This window comes from Piliocolobus tephrosceles, chromosome 10 (assembly GCF_002776525.5).
Source record: "Piliocolobus tephrosceles isolate RC106 chromosome 10, ASM277652v3, whole genome shotgun sequence".
NCBI lineage: Eukaryota > Metazoa > Chordata > Mammalia > Primates > Cercopithecidae > Piliocolobus > Piliocolobus tephrosceles.
Genome location: NC_045443.1, coordinates 101,906,413 through 101,912,705, shown reverse-complemented (window position 1 = coordinate 101,912,705; position 6,293 = coordinate 101,906,413). Strand labels below are relative to the sequence as shown.

Here is a 6,293-nt window from a genome sequence, read left to right as displayed (position 1 = left end):
TTTTTTTTTTTTTTTTGTATTTTTAGTAGAGATGGGGTTTCACCCTATTAGCCAGGATGGTCTTGATCTCCTGACCTTGTGATCCACCCACCTCAGCCTCCCAAAGTGCTGGGATTACAGTTATGAGCCACCGCGCCCGGCCTATGCCTAATTTAAAAATTTTTTTGTAGAGACAGGGTCTCACTTTGTTGTCTAGGCTGGTATCGAACTCCTGGACTTAAACAATCCTCTCACCTCAGTCTCCCAAAGTGCTGGGATTACAGGCATGAGCCACTATGCCCTGCTCCTGTCTTTATTTCTTACATCAAGCTATATGAAAGACATCTGTTTACATGTCAGCCACTCTTAGAACCATCACCTATTGAACACCTCTGTGCCAGGAGCTTTACATGTTCTCATTAGTCATCTCAATAACCCTTTGGAATATGTATTATTATCTCCTTTTACAGATGAGTAACCCAAGGTTAAGTGACTGTCTCAAGAGCCGACAGCTAGTCCAGGATTTACACCTGCACGCTCTTCACTCTCCATCACAGTATTATTCACTTGAGGGGTTGGTCTTTCTTACCCTGGGATCTGGCACAGTGCCTTTCCCATAATCGGCACTCACTCAAGGTTTGAATTCAACTGGCACTTCAGCAGGCTTTTTACTGTTAGTGAAGCGGAAAAGAGAAAAAAGGGAGTGTAAGGTGTTCTGGTAAACCAGTTCTGAGTGCTGGTGAGGAGGCCCTGATTTGTAGTATTTGCTAATTTCCAGAGTTGAAATATTCCCACTTCGGCTAATTTCAAGCTACCAACCTACTTGCAAAATTCCTTGATGTCTAACAAGGGCTCTCTTGAGCTGGTACGAGCCAGCTCCAGCACACTGCCCAGAAGCTCAAGTCATCAGGTACAAGTTACTTTCACTTCTGTGTCTTCTCTTCACAGCAGCTCTCTATACTTATACTTCACTGCAACCTCAGAATAATAAGGATTGTTCTACCTCTGCTAAAGCTTCCCTTTACCAGAGCACTACAACCTATAACCTATCCTAATTCCGAGTGGTCTTAGGGGACACCACCTTTCTTCAACATCCTCTTCCTATCTTGTATTCAGGGCTGTTCAAGCCATTCTGCCTTCAAATGCGCCCAGGTCTCCTCTTTTGTAAATCTCTGGGCTAATCCCATAGCATCATCTGGCTTTCTACTAACAAGCAGTATAGCTCAATAGTTATAAGAGCCTGCAATGAAATCACATAACCTGGCTTTTCTGCTGGCAAGCTGCATGCCCTTAGGCAAGTTCTGTTACCTCTCCCTTGTGGTGAGTAAAGGAGTGCCTTCTTTACTCATCTGAAAAATGGTGATAAATAAAGTATCTACACCTTATGTGGTGATTGTGGAGAATGAGATGAGTAAATAGATGTAAATAGATGTAAAAGACTCAATAGTTTAGTTACTATAATCATTATGGCCTCATGCATGGTATAAATCCATGATGACCTCAGTGTGGTTAGAAGTTTGGATTTTCCCCTTTTACAAGTCGGTCATTCACAGTAACTGTCAACAAAACATTACAGTGGACACTGATCAAAACTTAACTCAAGGTGGGGTACAGTGGCTCATACCTGTAATCCCAGCACTTTGGGAGGCAGGTGGATCGCCTGAGGTTGGGAGTTCAAGACCAGCCCCACCAACACGGAGAAACCCCTTCTTTACTAAAAATACAAAATTAGCCAGGCATGGTGGTGCATACCTGTAATCCCAGCTACTTGGGAGGCTGAGGCAGGAGAATCGCTTGAACCTGGGAGACGGCGGTTGCAGTGAGCCAAGATCACGTCATTGCACTCCTGGGCAACAAGAGCGAAACTTCATCTCCAAAAAAACAACAAACCTAACTCAAGGAGTAGCATATTCATTTTTGCATTTTACTTTTAATTAGCAGTCTATGGCTAAGCATGCCATTTTCCACAGTGTGTATATTCTCATTACTCAGAGCTTGTCTTTTCTTGTCAAAAGAAAAAAAACATAATTTTCTTTTTTTTTTTTGAGACGGAGTTTTGCTCTTGTTGCCCAGGCTGGAGTACAGTGGCGCGATCTCGGCTCACTGCAACCAACCTCTACCTCCTGGGTTCAAGTGGTTCTCCTGCCTCAGCCACCCGAGTAGCTGGGATTACAAGCATGCGCCACCACTCCTGGCTAGAAAAACATAATTTTCTTAAACAACTGGCTAAAAGGAGTGAAAGGAACATGAAAAAATGTCTTTAAAAATTAGTGCCTGCATTCTGCATTACATGTACACACATGTATAATGTGCACGTGCTAGTACATGCAGAATATTCCCCTTCTGCAATCCACTTGCTTTGGGTCGCTCAGTGTCCCATTTCAATCTTAGGGGAAAGAAAATGGTTTTCACGTAGGAAACCACTGATCAGAAGTACCTCAAGAGGTACAGGCTCCATTCAAGTCAACTCTCAGATGTTTCATCTCATAAAAGTGCAGATCAACCACCCTCACCATCAGCCAAGGAGTTATATACTAATTAGTAGTGGTAAACAGCTATTAGATGCTAAGATGAAAGAAGTGTCACATAGCTTATTATTATTAACCTCTAAATTCTTAAAGATTATTAGATAGTTGATCTTGAGCGGAACATCCCCCTCTAATTTTTCTGACAGCCAAAATCCCAGAATCCTGAGACAGTTGATGGCTACCAGTCGTTAATAGAAAGCTATGGTCACTTCGTGGAGCTGAGCCTGAAGGAGCCTTGGATCTTCCTAACGCTCTAGGCCCTGGTTTGAACTGAGAGCGACCTATGTCTCATTAAGAGGCATTCAGACCAATTTCTCCACCCCAAAGACAGATGAGAACCTTATAGTTCTCCACCAGTATATATCTGAATTCCTTTATTTATAGATTTTTTGTTTGTTTTGTTTTGTTTTTGAGATAGAGTCTCACTCTGTCACCCAGGCTGGAGTGCAATGTCGCTATCTCGCCTCACTGCAATCTCCACCTTCCAGGTTCAGGCCATTCTCCTGTCTCAGCCTCCCAAGTAGCTGGGACTACAGGCGCCCGCCACCACACCCGGCTAATTTTTAGTATTTTTAGTAGAGACAAGGTTTCACCGTGTTAGCCAGGATGGTCTCGATCTCCTGACCTTGTGATTCGTTTTTTTTTTTTTTTTTTTTGAGAAAGTCAGCTGACTATTGCTTTGGGGGCAGGGGGCTCAGGAGCTCTTGGTGAGGCGGTCCGCTTCCTCTTCACCATCACAGGCTTCTGGCTGCTGCAGGATGGCGCTGGACCTGCAGAAGGCTGCCATGTGCAGGTCAGGGCGGTACTTGTTCTTGAGGATCCTGCGTCTGATGCTGCTGAGGGTGGCACGAGCATTCTTGTTTTTTTGTTGCTGTTTGTTTTTTTGAGATGGAGTCTCACTCTGTTGCCCAGGCTGGAGTGCAGTGACGCAATCTCGGCTCACCACAACCTCTGCCTCCTGGGTTCAAGTGATTCTCCTGCCTCAGCCTCCTGAGTAGCTGGGACTATAGGCACATGCTACCATGCCCAGCTAATTTTTGTATTTTTAGTAGAGACGGGGTTTCACTATGTTGGTCAGGCTGGTTTTGAATTCCTGACCTCGTGATCTGCCCGCCTCCGCCTTCCAGAAGTGCTGGGATTACAGGTGTGAGCCACCGTGCCCGGCCTGAGCATTCCTGTTGATGGTGGTCCGTAGGTAGGAGGTGGCAGGCTTCTGCTGGCTGGATCTCTGCTTCACGATCACGACACCTTTGCCGTAGGCTGTCGGCTCCACGCCCACAGTCTTGCAGTGAATGAGCCCAATGTAGCGGAAGCAGTTGCAGGCTTTCAAGTTATTGGGCTCGGTGCTGTAGGTCTGCTTATTCCTCTTGATCAGGAAACTGGAGCAGTGCCAACCACCCATTGCAGATGCGCAGACATGGTGGCTTCTCTTGCAGCAACAGCCGGAGACCGAAAAAGTATCTATGGATTTTAAATGTTTTTTTTTTTTGAGAGGGAGTCTGGCTCTTGTCGCCCAGGCTGGAGTGCAATGGCGCGATCTCAGCTCACTGCAACCTCTGCCTCCCAGGTTCAAGCAATTCTCCTGCCTCACTGTTAGATATAAGTTCTAACTTTCTTTTTCAAAGAATCAATATGTTAGTATGTTCAATTCCTTGTTGTTTGGATGAACGGAGGCAGGATGGCGCACTTCCGGGTTCTTCTTCACCAACTCTTCCCCCGCGCGCAAAAATGCAGCCGGCGCCAGGGAAGGTGCAGACCAACTGGGCATGCGCCAGGTGACGTCAATCCGAAGAGACTAAGATTTACCTGGTCGCACCTGTGGAACGCCCCCTGACAGGCCCGTGCCCTGCCTATTGCCCTCCCACTCCTAGAAAAGCCACTCTTGGCCAGTGAGCCACGCCGCCTTCCTGAATCTCTCACTCCTGTCGGGATGTCTGGACAGCAGGAACTCCGTCCGAGAGCCCCACAGGGGGACTCTGCCGGCCTCCTTCGCCGGAGGCCGACAGACTTCTCCCTCACACCTTAGGTTACCAAAATAAACTTGCAGTTTTGCTCCTGACCTTTGCCTACTCGCTGGTTCTTTTGTGCTCGCTCGGCAGGTCTTAGAAAAAACAAATCAGTTGGTGCCGAAGACCCGGGAGGAGACCCCTCCTCAGGCCTCTAGGGGTTGAGGAACCTCCTCCTGCTCCCACACCGCAGACGGACCAGGACCTGAGACCCGCTTCCCTCACTCTCATGGCCTCTCTGGGGTAAGTGCCCTTGTCTCCTCTTTACCTCCCTTGGCCAGAAATCCTGCGCGGGTCCGAGGTCCATTTTGAGCCACCAAGTGGCTCGGGAGACCCGTTCAGGACGGAGACGTCCGCCTGAAGGTAATCTCCACTTTGGCTCTATGAGCCTCCAGTCTGTCTCTGCTGGTTCCAAAGGATGATTTGAAGCCAGGCAGAGATCCACTTCCATTTCCATTGTGTCCATTGTGTAAGTAAAGAGGAAACAAACGGGAAACCCCCAGTCCAAATTTCCAAAGAGCACCGGCCTCTCTGGGGTAAGTGCCCTTGTCTCCTCTTTACCTCCCTTGGCCAGAAATCCTGCGCAGGTCCGAGGTCCATTTTGAGCCACCAAGTGGCTCGGGAGACCCGTTCAGGACGGAGACATCTGCCTGAAGGTAATCTCCACTTTGGCTCCATGAGTCTCCAGTCTGTCTCTGCTGGTTCCAAAGGACGCTTTGAAGCCAGGCAGAGATCCACTTCCATTTCCATTGTGTCCATTGTGTCCCTTGGCCAAAATCCTGCGCAGGTCCGAGGTCCATTTTGAGCCACCAAGTGGCTCGGGAGACCCGTTCAGGACGGAGACGTCCGCCTGAAGGTAATCTCCACTTTGGCTCCATGAGCCTCCAGTCTGTCTGTGCTGGTTCCAAAGGACGCTTTGAAGCCAGGCAGAGATCCACTTCCATTTCCATTGTGTCCATTGTGTAAGTAAAGAGGAAACAAACGGGAAACCCCCCAGTCCAAATTTCCAAAGAGCACCCCCTTAGGGTGCCTCCTAGCCAATTTAAAAACCTTACAGCTCGAACAAGACCTTAGGAGGAAGCGCTTAATTTTCCTTTCCACTGTGGCGTGATCGACCTCAGCAATTTCTACCAGCGGCTAGGCAAGTGGTCCGAAATTAATTACATACAAGGCTTTTGGGCCTTAGGCTCTCGTCCCTATACTCCTTCTCTCCCCACTCTCCCCACCCCCTCCCTTCCTGCCCAGACTCCTCCTCCTCCCCCCATCCAGACTCCTCCTTCCTCCTCCTTATCTACTAGTAATCCACTCGGTCCCATGCCTCCTTCGGGGCCCCCAACTGGCTGTCTTGAGTCCCCTATCTCTGCCCACACCCTCTACAGTGTTAGCACCTTTGCAAGAGGTGGCTGGGGCGGAAGGGGTAGTCAGAGTACATGTCCCTTTTTCATTGGCCGATCTTTCCAAAATTGAGAAGCGTTTAGGTGATTTCTCAGCTAATCCTACCATATACATAAAGGAATTTAGATACCTTTGTCAGGCCTATGACTTAACTTGGCATGACCTCCAGGTTATCCTAACTTCTACCCTAAACTGACTGAGGTTCTAACCCAATATACCCGGTTAGATCTGGCCTCCCCCACAGGGGCCACCATTTTGGCATCTTATTTCATTTCTCAATCAGCTCCTGACATTCGTAAAAAACCTTCAAAAGGTAGAGGATGGTCCTCAGACACCAATACAAGACCTAGTTAAATTAGCCCTTAAGGTCTATAACTCCAGAGAG

The 6,293-nt window shown here is 48.0% G+C and overlaps 1 pseudogene; it reads right to left on the bottom strand.

The window, feature by feature from the left end:
• Positions 1 to 3,170: 3,170 nt before the first annotated feature.
• LOC111538793 lies at positions 3,171 to 3,926 on the bottom strand (annotated as a pseudogene).
• Between the last annotated feature and the right edge of the window lie 2,367 nt (positions 3,927 to 6,293).